We start from the raw sequence: 12799 nt of genomic DNA, 5'->3' as shown, positions 1-12799 counted from the left end.
GGGCCTAGCCCCTGCTGGTGCCCCATGTGCTGGAGGTGGCGGCTAGCCCCCCCCCCATGGCTTTACCGACCCCGATTCGCCTCGTCGCGGAGGAGGCCCCCCAGCACCCGCTGCCCATAGGCTCGTCCCTCTCCCTCGGTGGGTTAGTTCCCCTCTGGAGAATGGCGGGGGGTTGCTGTGTGCTCAGGCGCTTCCTCTCTGCACACGGGCGCACAGGGGTTTTGGTGGGTACATGACGCCCCCTTTCTCCTGCTACAGAGAGAAACACCAACAATTTACTCCAAACCTCCATCCCTAGGAGTCTTGGCATAATAGTGATGCTACAGAGGTTACCCACTGATCAGGGCGGGCAGCGGCAGCAGGCTGGTGAGTGGGGTTGCAATGACTCAGGTGCCAGTGACTGGGGAAGGGAAGCTGGAGGCAAAGGGGGCCCAGCGGTGAAAATACACACGGTCTGAAACTGCACTGAGGGGGACATGAACATGACAGTAACCGGGGTGCAAAAGGGGAAGGGTTATTTACCCTCATCCCCACTAGTGGCTGCAACTGTGGCTTCGCCTTCCATGTAACTCAGCAGACTGTGAAAGTCTGAAGAAAGCTCATTTTTGTTTCCAGTGCGGCCTCTAGTAGCTAGTCACAGTTCTCTGTTGGTAAGGTAGGATGGGGCGCCTGCAAGGGGGGAAAAATCCCCCCTTTTATGTATCCAGCGCTCATCCTACTGCTTCCTCCTGGTCTCCTTCGGTCTCTTCCCTCGCTCATTTCATCTCATGCCTATTTCCCATTCCCTAAATCCAGCTATTGCTAGACCCGCCTCAAATCCCCTTCCCATCACTCCTCCGCTCGCTTCCCCCACACCCCACCGCCTACTCCCCTCCACGCCCACCTGCCCTTTCCTGCCCCGTTAACCTCTCCTCGCGACTGCCCCAGTCCGCCCCGCGGGGCGCGTGTGCGGCTGGAATCAGGCGACCGGCGGGGACACCCCAGTGCCTGGCTGCTGTCGCCTCCTCAGCCGGGTCCCGCCCCGGCCCCGATCCCATAGGCTGCGGAGCTCTGCTCGGCCCCGGCCTGGCGGCTGAGTGGCTGAGCCGCGCTGTCACTCAGTCCGCGGCACCGCCCGGGGGAGGAGGCGGCCCGCCCAGGGGAGGCGTAGCGGCGAAGTCCTTGCCCGGAGTTGGGCGCTTGTCTCTTGCCCGGAGCTCGGCGGTGACAGCGGGAGGCGGAGCCGCCGCGGGCGGGGGCAGGGAGCCAGGACCCGGGCGCCGTGCTGAGTCCGGGCCGGAGAGGAGGCGGCGGCGGCGCAAGCCGGTCGGGGTAAGTTCGCTGCTAGGCTGCGCGCTCCTAGTGCCGCCGCGCCCTGTGCCTCGCCGCTGGGCTGCCCGTGGAGCGCTGGGCGCCCCGCTCCCCCAGTGTGGCTGCGGGCTGGCTGGTGCCTCCTGGGCTCTGTAGTGTATCAGAGCTGGTGGTGACATCTCCACCCCCGTGGGCTTGTGTCAACTGGCTGCTGCGTTAGCCTAATATCAGACCAGGGTAGTAAAAACCTCTGCTCAGGACCACAAATAGTGATTGTGCTTGAAATCTGAAGGCATGGAAATAATCTCTCCCCTTTCCCCAGTTCTCTTTCTTGTGTTTGTGAGGGAGGATCCTCTCCTCTCTCACGGGGACAGGGTGTGTTTTGGGGGAGGATGTGTGGGAGTGTTGATGATGATTACTCACTTCTCTTCCTGGGCACAATTCTCCCAGTCCCCACTCAGTGGTAGATGGGGGTAGGGTGTTGATAATGATATCTCCTCCTCCATCCCCCATTGTGCTGTCCCTCTTTCTCGAAGACCATTATTCTTTATGTATGCTGTTGCAGTAGTGCCCTAAGGTTCTAGTCAGGTCTAGGGCCCCATTGTGCAGGGCACTGTGCAAACACATAAAATGACACAGTACTTGGTGCCTCAAAGGAGCTTACTGCTTTTAGGTCCCAATCCTGAAAGTTGATCTGCTTGGATGGACTCCTGCCCCCACATAGTGTGCTGTTGAGGTCACTGAGGCTTTGCTTGGGGTACAGGGGTCAGCCTATGCAAACGAGGTTGGATCGGGGCCTAAAATACATGCAGTAAGTCTGGCAAGCAATAAGAATGAGAAGAGAGAGGGAAGACCAGGATAAAAGTAATGAGGACATGTATTTATATAGGCTAATAATATGCATACCTCAGAACTTCTGGATTAGTTCAAAGTTTTGTTCTATATTTGTGTAAATAAGAGCATCAGCGATCTCCACTGGTTCTCAACCTGATCAAGGACTGGGTGGGGAGAGATACTGATTTTTCCTCCTTTTTCCCATAGTTTTCTCTCAGCCCCTTCTCCATGTTAGGGATTTGTGGGGTGGGTAAGTCTGCCCCTTACTGAGAGACAAGCAGGGTGAGAAAATATCATTTATTGCACCAACTTATGTTGGTGAGAGAGACAAGCTTCAAGCTTACACAGAGCTCTTGGTGGGAAACGTACTCAGAGTGTCAAAGCTAAATACAAGATGGAACAGATTGTTTAGCATAAGTAGTTAACATGGCAGATTTCTTGATATGTTGGTGGTGATTTCCCTCTATGCTCCTTCAAATTCTGACATACTGCATTTCCCATCACTGTCACTGGGAGATTGTGAATCCCCCTTACGTTTCATACCTTTCAGACAGAAGATATGGATAAATCCTGCATTGCAAGTAGAGGCTGCCTAAATATGTCTGTTGACCGTCAGCTTGACTTTGTTTTTATATATATTTTGTATATATTCACATTTTAATTTGAATATAAATAAGTTATTACCTTTGGGGGGAAAAACCAAAAACAACAAACCCCACACGTTCTGAGGATAGAGAAAAGCAAAGGCCATGTCATGGTTGCCAAAATGTAATGAGAGAAGAGGGGTTACTTTGACCCCTGTCGCTGGCTGTAGCCATTTCTCATCCCTGAAGAGAAGAAATGGGGTTTCTTCCTGGTGCTTGTGATACTAAACACACTTAAAGAGAAAAATGGGTATTTTCTGGATGGAACTGCACACTAGGTGTCTTCCAAGAACTACAACAATTCTCTTCCCAAACCTGAACTGTCGTTCTGTGCTAAAGACTGTACTTAATCCTAAATTGCATATGCGCCAAAACTGATGTTTGTGCTTTAGCTTATGTACAGAGGATTGACTATTCTGTCAGATATTGAAATACATCTATTTTACTCTGATATAATTTTATGAAAGAGCACTAAGGTCTGAAAAGGAGTTGAATTACTGAGTGTGTTGGAGGAAGAAAGAACAGCTGTAAACAAGCCTCTGTTACGGGAACTGGATTAAGGTTGTGTGTTTTACAACCCTGCCAAAGAAAACCATAGACGTATATGTAAACTTTCCCTGAAGCATGTAGAGCAGGCAGCTATTTCAGAACTTAAATGTAGATGTCTACTTTTTAAATAACAAATGCTTTTTCCTTTTTTGAACTCTAGTTTTTTTTCTATCAGAAAAATAATGTAAAAGATAGGGTGGTCTTCTGTTAAACAACTGAACTTTTCCAAGGAATACTTTAGAAATTATTCTTTATTTAAAAAAAAAATAGTAGTATTCAGTCAGCTAAGTGAATAACCAATTATTTTAGATGTGGCAGTGGCAAATATGACTGTCCCTTACCGTGTTGCTAATGCATGCTATTTGATTGTTTACATCTGTAGAAATCCGCTATTAAGCACTTCTGAGCTTAATTTAATTCCTTTTTTAATTATATTATATCGTGGGTTTATTTTTGTTCTTCATACAAAATTAAAACATTTGTTACAGATTAATTCTGGTGTATGTTTGATGATAGTCTCTGAAAATAAATTCAAAATCGTAAGTGCATTTGACCTTTTCTTAAAAAGGGAAGCTGTTCTGAGCTAGACTCTTCATTTCATTAAATAAACAATTTGAATGGCTGATATTTATTCCCCTTCCCAACTCTTTTGGTTTGCTGATTTTTATCCTAAGTATACAATCAGATAGCAGATCAAGGAGGCTTAGGAAGAAACATCAGATGGCTTGAAATAGTGTCCAACTCCATATCCACTTTGAAAATAAAGATGCTAGTGCCATATGCTGCTGTGACTTTATTAAAACAAATTTCCTCAAAATGGAAACAAAGCTATGAACCATGGTTCCAGTTCTGCAAGAGAAGTGAGCACCATGTTTTTGTTCTTGTTGTTGATTACAAAAACTATAGGCCATGGTACTGCAAGCTGCATTGGCGCCAAGGGTCTGCTCTCCCATGAGCCTTGTTAACTTCAAGGTATTGGCATAAGGGTCCACCTGCACAGAACAGTCTAAGAATCAGGGCTATTGTGCATATAGCCTGTGTCAAACCACAACAACAAAATATATCTGTGCATATATCTATGTACTTATTTGCTGACAAGCAAATTTGTTAGCTTCTGATGTAAAGGAGCACCACCATCCCATTGAAATTTAATTTACTTCAAAAGATAAGTTAAAGTAGTTTCAAGCCCTGAAGTCTCCCTGCTCACTCATATGTTTTATAATTTCATTTTTGTACTTTTTAAAATAAATCTTCATATACACCTCTACCTCGATATAACGCTGTCCTCGGGAGCCAAGAAATCTTACTGCATTATAGGTGAAACTGTGTTATATTGAAGTTGCTTTGATCTACCGGAGTGTGCAGCCCCCCCCCCCCCCCCAGAGCACTGCTTTACTGCGTTGTATCCGAATTCGTGTTATATCGGGTTGCATTATATTGAGGTAGAGGTGTAGTTGAAATCGACAGTACAGAGGAAAGAGTGAAATTGACAATTTTATGTATAATCAAATGCACATAGCAAGAAAATGGAACAATATAGATTTTCTTATTTTAGTCTTGCACTTATAATAATAATAATAGGAGGTAAAACATTTTCAGACCAATGTTTTTTTCAGTTGAGAGTATCACTTTAAAACTAAAAGTGAAACATATAAAGAGAGAGTGTTTATTAGTTATTGGATTAATCTAAATTGATTTCAGGCATCGGTAAGATGTAGTTTGTTTATTAAGTACTAACAGTTGTAACTAAAAAGAAAACTGCAGTCATTTAAAAACAAAATGTTCTCTGTTGGAGTTGTAGAAGACAACAGAGGACATGAAATCTCGGTCAGTGGTTGGTCTCTCATTTGAAAACTCTGTATTGACTTTTATTTGCAATAACAATTGGTTAATATCACATTACTGACTTGAATTCTTCTTAATTGCCTTATAGTTGACCTATAGTTACTTGTTCAGAAAGTCTATTGCCTTTTAAAGATGAAAATTAAATCCTTTCAACTGTCATTATTTAATTATGTAACTGTTGGGTCATGGTGTCTATAGTGCAATAAAGAATAATGTTGTAATGCATGCTTTTTGCGGTCCCAATTCTGCAAACACTTATTCATGGGCTTAATTTTAAACACAAGTATTTTCATTGGCACCAATGGGCCTACTCTTGTGTTTGAAGTTAAACCTGTGCATAAATGTTTGCAGGATCCAGGCTTAACAGGAATAAATTTGGTGGAATAGACCTAACCATCCATGCTTAATACCAAAACACTTCATATTTTTCATGAAACCTATTGTTCGTGTAGGTGTTGAATCCAATCAGCATGCCAGCTCCAATAGCTCTGTTAGCAGTATTGTTGCCTTATTGATGGCAGTATGATTGCATATGTCCTGACTTCATATTTGCAGCATATTTTGCAATAAAATAAACATGTCATGTCATAGTTTTTTATTTTTAAAAAAGTTTTTTTGATTATATGATTTTTATGTTGTAAACCATTATATTGTTTTAGATTTACATTTGCGTCAATGGATATTAATTCCATAAATAAGCCTGAAGATGTTTATTTCATGTGCCCTTTTTAGTATTTTGGATGGGGGGAAAAAAGTAGAGATGAAGTCATGAGCTTCAAGGAAATACATATTGATCTAGTTAAGTTAATGTTTGTTCAGTACAAGAAGAATGTAAGAAAGCATTTGTTTTGAAGATCTAAGCATTTTTCTTGTTTCTAAATGTCAACACACTCCTAACCAAGTTCTAAATATATGTTTGTAGGATAGTTTATGGATTATACAGTAAAAAGTTATGGCTGTATGTGTATAATTATGCAGTCTTTCAGAGGAATGGCATTTAGCTTGTGAGGTTTCAAAAATTAACATAATACTTTGCATTTCTGCAACATCTTCCATCCAAAGAACTTAGCAAATTTTTGCACAATTAATGAATGAAGCCTTGCAATACCCCTGTTAAGCAGTTTCATTCTCACTTTTTATAAAAATGTAATTAAGTTCTGAAACTGGTCTGTATCTACTGTAGCCTCTTAAAAATTATCCAAATTTTGTTTGTACTACCATTTGGCATAGTGAAATAGGTCAGAGCAGACAATAAAGTAAAATAAAATAAATACAATGAAGCTAGAAATGATACTGCTATTCTTATATATCGTAATTTGGATCTCTGGAGGCTCTACTTTTTCTGAAATATAAACTTCTTATTTCTTTCCATTATCCTAAATAACAAAAACAAATCAGATGTTTGAGTCGAATGTCAGTTGAATCTGTCTATGTATGCATATTATGGTCCCAATACTGTAAAATACTTATATTTTATTAATATGTACAGTAGAGAACCCTTCAACCAGAGGTGACGCATAACTGTGGATAGTGGGGAGGGCACAATTAAAAGGTTCTGTGGGGGCACGTGACCGCCCTCTATGTTGCCTCTGTGTCCATCCCCTGAAACTTGATATGTATGTACACAATACACAGTAGCAACTACCTCCTCCTTCTCCTCTCTGTCCCATGGCTGCCCAGCCCCTTACAGAGCTTGCAGGTATCCCCTCCCTGCCTGAACTATATTCAATCAATTTAGCAAGTGTTCAAAATAAGACCAACAAAAGGGGCACACAGTTGGGATGCACAGTCCCCCATGCGTCATCAGGGTGGGTGTTGCCAGGGTGGGATGGTGCTTGGGGCTGGATCATCTTAGTTAACAAAAAGTTGGAGAATTATTTATCGGTCATTTTTTGTTGGAAGGGGGAATATGACACTCCCAAATCTCCTTTTCCTTGATAGGCACGTTGGAGGCTGCTGGAGTTTCAATGCACCCCCCTGCTGCTGGGTTGCATTGAAGCAGCAGGGTACACCCCCTTTTTCCCCCTCTCGCTGCCCCCCAGCCTGCTCCCTTGCTCACCCCCGAGGCTCTTAGGCTGGATGGGGCTCCACCTGAGCTGCCTGGCACTGAGCACCATGTCACCACTCCTCTTCCCAATCTTGAAGATGCCACTCTGACTCACCTCAGTAGGCAGTCTGCAAAGCAGGCAGCGAGAAGTGCTGGGACTCTAGCAGCAGGGAAGGAGAAAGAGCCCCAGGTAGCGGGGGTTGCTCAGCCTTCAGCCAACCGCCCTGCTGCTTTCTCCCTCCCCATGCTGCATGGACACATGGTGAGTGCCGCTGCCAGAGGGAGCTGCTGCCTCCTCGCTGCTGGGCATCCCGGCAAGAGGCAGCCTGAGAAATGCCCCCCCATCTCCTCCCATGTGCCATCTGCCTTCAACCCATCTTTCCCCCCTTCACTTAAAAAGAAGAGTGAAAGCCTATTAGAACTCCAGGGTTGAAATCACTCTGATAGATTTTTTTATTTAAATGATATTCTTAATCCCTAGGTCAGCATCCCAAATTTACATGGCAAATGTATTCTTCAGGATGCAGTTTAAAAATAAGTGCTCAATTCAGAGAACAGAAATTGTGACAATAACTAAGTCACGGTATCCTGTTTAGATGGGAAGCTGGAAATGCTTTAGGTCAGGAAACAGGCTAACGTAAGTGAGAGGATATCCATCCTCCTATTTGCAGATTTGATATTTGTTGTCCAGTGGATGAAGATGGCTTAATTTGGGATGAAAAGATAGACAATTAACTGTTTCCCTCTCCACCCATTCCTTTAGAGAAGAAAAAAATTATATTTCATTGCAGAGGTTTGGGAACACTTAACTAATGGTAGATAGAATAGACAAATATTTATGTAAGAACTATTGGCTGTGGTGCAAAAATCACGGTGACTGGTGAGGCACATATTCATTTCATAATTAGATACCATTTTTAAAAGGTCTTAAATCTTAAGTACAAACAGTGGTAAATATCAGAAAATAAAAAGGATGTTGAGAAAATGTGATGCTTATGATGTACTTATACCTACCAATATATGTATTGGATTAAAACACAGCTGAAAAGAGATGTGTGCAGGAAGCGAGGAGGACAAAATAGTTGCAGAAAGGTAAGGGATAACTTTCAATTTTTCCTGTCTGGGGTGGTGTAGTTCTGTCAGATATTCTTTTTTGTGTAGCTGTTGGGGAAAAATGATTGGTGCTCACCACAGTTGTGCATCAAAGCACAGAAATAAATATTTCTTTGAGAGCATATAAGTATTATTGAAATATCTTCTAGTTTTGCTAACTCTTCTAGTGATAGCTGTGAGAATATGAAACTGTAGTGCATTATCTTCCAAGATCTTTCACAGGTCCAATGGAAATTATGTCAGGAAGTCTGTGTTGTTCATCGCTTTTTACTGCTTGATCAGAAGATGATGCTGGAAAAAGAACAGTTGCCATCAGTAACTGCAATAAGGTTCAAGTCAGTATTCCTTATCTCTTCCATTTTTGCAACCTCTTTTGGTATTGCTCTGGTTGCTTCTGTACTAATATATGTAGAACATGCTACTTCCGCTTGAATGCAGGATACGCAACCCCAGAGCCCTTTGTTATGAACAATATCCCCTTTAAACCTTATGGCAGAAGACTACTGCAGTCAAAAGACTCCAAATTCTATCTTTTGTGGTTTTCTTTGCTATTTAAGAATGAGTGTGAACACTAAATTATCAGGTGGCATTGAGGTGCTCATGTAGCCGCAAAGCTTTCCTAAGCAATAGAGGTAGATGTAAATAAAGGCAAAACTGTAGTTACTTTGAAAGATGAAATGCGTGGAGAATTTTTCTGATCTGTAAGTGAAATATTGTTATCTAACATCTGTAGGTATATTTTGTTCTGGTCACGCTTTAGCTGCCAGCCCAAAGTAATTGCCATTTTCTTGTTCCAAAGTAAGTTTTCTCTGGTTACGTCTACACTGCAATTAGATACCCATGGCTAGCCTATGCCAGATGTCATGGGCTAAGGGGCTGTTTGACTACAGTGTAGACATTTGTGCTTGGTCTGCAGCCTGAGCTCTGGGACCCTCCCACCCTGCAGGTGGGAGGGTCCCAGAGCTTGGGCTCTAGCCCAATCCCGAACGGCTATACTGCAGTTAAATAGCCCCTTAGCCTGAGTCCCTTAGCTGTAGTCAGCTGACACGGGCCAGCTGTGCATTTTTAATTGCACTGTAGACATACTGACTATTTCTCAGTCAAGCAGTTCAAGTATGTTTTGAATCCAGTGCAGGTGGTTCTTGCCGCTTGTTTCACTTGGTGTGCGGAACAATACTTTTAAAAACCCTTTTGTATTTTGATTTTTTTTTTCCGAATAACATACCAGATAGTGACTTTCGCAGCCAAGGAATAGATTCTTAAAGGTGACTGATCTGTAGTGGTAGGTTATACAGTAAATCAGATTTCAAGGAGGACGTATGGGCTGTGGGTAATTGTACATGACTGTGGATAGTCAGGCTTGGCAAAACTAACTTTTTAAAAAAATAATTTCAACAGATCATATCAATGTTTATTTTAAAGCATTTTCTTAATTTTTTTATCAATTTAAATTTTCACAGTTGCAGGAAATTATGGGGAGGGGGGGTCAGTCAATACTAATCACAGTAGACGCTGAGTTTCAAAAAGCTAAGGCTTTATAATTGTTAAATATTACGTCCACATCACATGTCAAAATATATAAAGTAAATATCCTCAAATCAAACTAATATGTTCTCAAGCAGCATTCTTCTTATTTTGCCTATCTGTAAATTTCAGTATTACTGATGGAAATATTTTTCTGTTGGTATGTGTGTGGATGGCTAAATCAATGTTTACTGACATACACCAATAAAAAGAACTAATCCTTCCAAACCTATGGATAGTGCACTGAGAATCTACAGTATATCACTCACATAAGTAGGGACCGTGTTAGGTTTTTCCTACTCAGTTGGAGAAAAATCAAAGTAACAGCTGTTAAAATATGAGAACTTGTGCGGCTGGTTCTTTATGTTCATTTTGAATTTAATGCATATTTATCTACTCCCCTCTCTTCCCTGTACTTTTTTGGTATGTCTCCACAGCAATGAAAAGCCCACATGTGGCCCATGCCAGCCGACTTGGGCTCGCAGGGCTTGGGAAGCGGGGCTGTTCATTGCTGTGTAGACTTCCGGGCTAGGACTGAAGCTGGAGCTCTGGGACCCAAACCCAGAAGTCTTCACAGCAATGAAACAGCCCCATGAGCCCAATTTGACTGGCATGGGCCAGCTGCAGGTTTTTCTTTGCTCTGTAGACATACCCTCTGTGACATAATATTACCCTGTGTTAACACCCTACACATTATTGTAATAATCTTTGTATGAAGTATGTCTTCTAAGTTATGTGAAAACTTATAATTTGCTGCTCAGTAATACCATGGCAAAATGCACATAGCATCATTATATGTGAAGTTATAAACATAAACTGACTAAAAGTATGTTTTCCAGATAAGTCTGGCCAGTGGCCAAACCAGTTCCTCAGAGACAAAGGGTAAGATGATTCCTCAGCCAGATGTAAACAAGGCTGATGGACCATTACCTGCTAAATGACCATTCTTTGGCAGGAAAGGGGGCAGGGGCAAAAATCTACATCTTAGCACAGAAACAGCATGGTGTTTCCTTCCTTCCTTCCTTTCACACAGACAACCTGTCACATTGCTCCCAGCTGGAAATGTTTTTCAAGAGGGGGACTGAAACGATAAAAAGCAGGGGCAAACACCTCCCCCCCCCATCACATTCACTGTACCAGAAGAGACAAAGGAAGCAGCCATTGGACTCTGGGGGAGGAGTCCTCACCTAAAGAGTTTGTTCAATAAGACTGCTGAAAGCATGTGATGAGAAAACTTTGCTTTGAATCTATAAACTAGTTTGTTAGGCACCAGTAAGCATTTTATCTTTATTTTTCTTGTTGCCATTTCTGACTTTTATGCCTCAGTACTTGTATTCACTTAAAATTTTTCTCTTTGTAGTTAATACATTTGTTTTATTGTCTTATCTAATCTGTTGTGTTCAAGTGGAAGTGTCTGGGTAACTTTATTTGTGGTAACAAATTGTGTGTATATTATTCCTTTAAAGGAGTAACGGACATGATATAGTAGCACTATCGACGTGAAGTCTGGGCAATACAGTACATATGTTTCAAGGGGTGGAGGGGAATCTGAGACTGGGAGTGTGTTGGGGTCACTGTGTTTTAATTTTTAAGGCTGACAGGAGGCATGGCGTGGCTGTCTGGCTGCAACACCCACAGGCAGGTGGGAGTGACTTATGTGCTGGACGACCTGAGCAGTCCTGGTTGGAAGCTACTACAGCAAGGCATTGTAAAGGGAACCTCAGGTTACAGGACAGGGGTGACACAACTACTGATTAGTATGGATTATACCCTGGTATATCACAGTCTCACCACTACTTAATAGATATTTCCCATCATACTCATTTTTTTCTGTTGCAAGACACTTTTTCTTCTCAAGTTACTGAGACTTTACTTATGACTAAAGAGATTGCATATTAAATCTATATTTTTATAACTATTGACCTCAACTGTTCTACATATGGTTCTTTTGTATAGTGGAAAACACTATATAAATAAAACAATTTGAATAAACTCAAGAACTGAACTTCTTTGTTTTAGCCTCACTAATACAAAGAGAAAAGTATCATTTACTAATTTATTTAGTCTGGCAAAACTAATTGCAATGGAAGCACCTGATATTTTTACATTGTCTCAGTATGTGCATCTCTTACACATCAGATGCAATCAAATATTCAGGTTTATGTTCTGCTTTTAAATGGAAATGAACACAGGGTAAATTAAATTTTTGCCCCATGTGCTGCACTTAGTCCACTTGTACACTTGTAGGTACAGTACTGCATAAATCGTATTGTGATTCTACAGTTTTTTCACTTTGAAATATATTTTGGCTCCTAACTGGTGACTTATCAGATCTGATTCTTCTACTTGGTATGGGGGTGGGGGTTGGGGGAAGCTTTCCACTGAAGTAAAACAGGTGATACAGTAGCCGTGAAAGGGAGAATCAGTGGCATAGCTTGTCTATGTATTTGACCTAGGATGTCTTGCCATGTAAGCAGAAAAAGAGAATCTATGGGAAAATGATCACTGAAGCGGATAGTGGTGCAAAAATCTTGGATTACGAGAGGGTGAAATGAAGCTGTGCACTGTAGTTTCTTCTGCATCAAGCTATATGTGCCAGAAAAGCGTAGCTCTGATAAAGAGTAGAACTGTCTGAAAAGCGTCAAGGCCAGTAATATTTGCTACAAAGTGCCATACCATCCTGAAGCTGATATGTGATGAGAAAGTTTCAGGTATAGTCTGACATCCATCAGTTTTCAGTTGTTACAAAACCGTTAGAATAGATGGAGGTTTTTTCACTGTTATGAATCTTGTAATTTAGTCCCAGATTTATTATTGGTAGGATGTTTCAAAATATTGTTTGATGTTGTCATGGTATCCATCATGTGCTCTTTAATGACTTGAAATTAAAAAAGGAATCCTACAAAAAGTGGAAACATGGACAGATTGCTAAGGATGAGTACAAGTACATCCC

At 41.9% G+C, this 12799-nt stretch overlaps 1 protein-coding gene across 3 annotated transcripts in view; it reads left to right on the top strand.

Moving 5' to 3' along the window:
• Nucleotides 1–97: 97 nt before the first annotated feature.
• Nucleotides 98–12799, top strand: part of LNX2 (ligand of numb-protein X 2) — a 95466-nt gene continuing 82764 nt past the window's right edge. Inside the window, exon 1 of one of the 3 annotated variants that reach the window (XM_039489130.1) lies at nucleotides 98–366. The gene's annotated coding sequence lies outside the window, so the exon portion shown is untranslated. Of the gene's footprint in view, nucleotides 367–1163; nucleotides 1312–12799 lie in introns of those variants that run through there. The other 2 variants (XM_039489135.1, XM_039489123.1) reach the window with 2 other exon arrangements.

The sequence above is a fragment of the Mauremys reevesii genome, linkage group 1 (assembly GCF_016161935.1).
Source record: "Mauremys reevesii isolate NIE-2019 linkage group 1, ASM1616193v1, whole genome shotgun sequence".
Classification (NCBI taxonomy): domain Eukaryota; kingdom Metazoa; phylum Chordata; order Testudines; family Geoemydidae; genus Mauremys; species Mauremys reevesii.
This window is presented reverse-complemented; position numbering and strand designations above follow the sequence as displayed.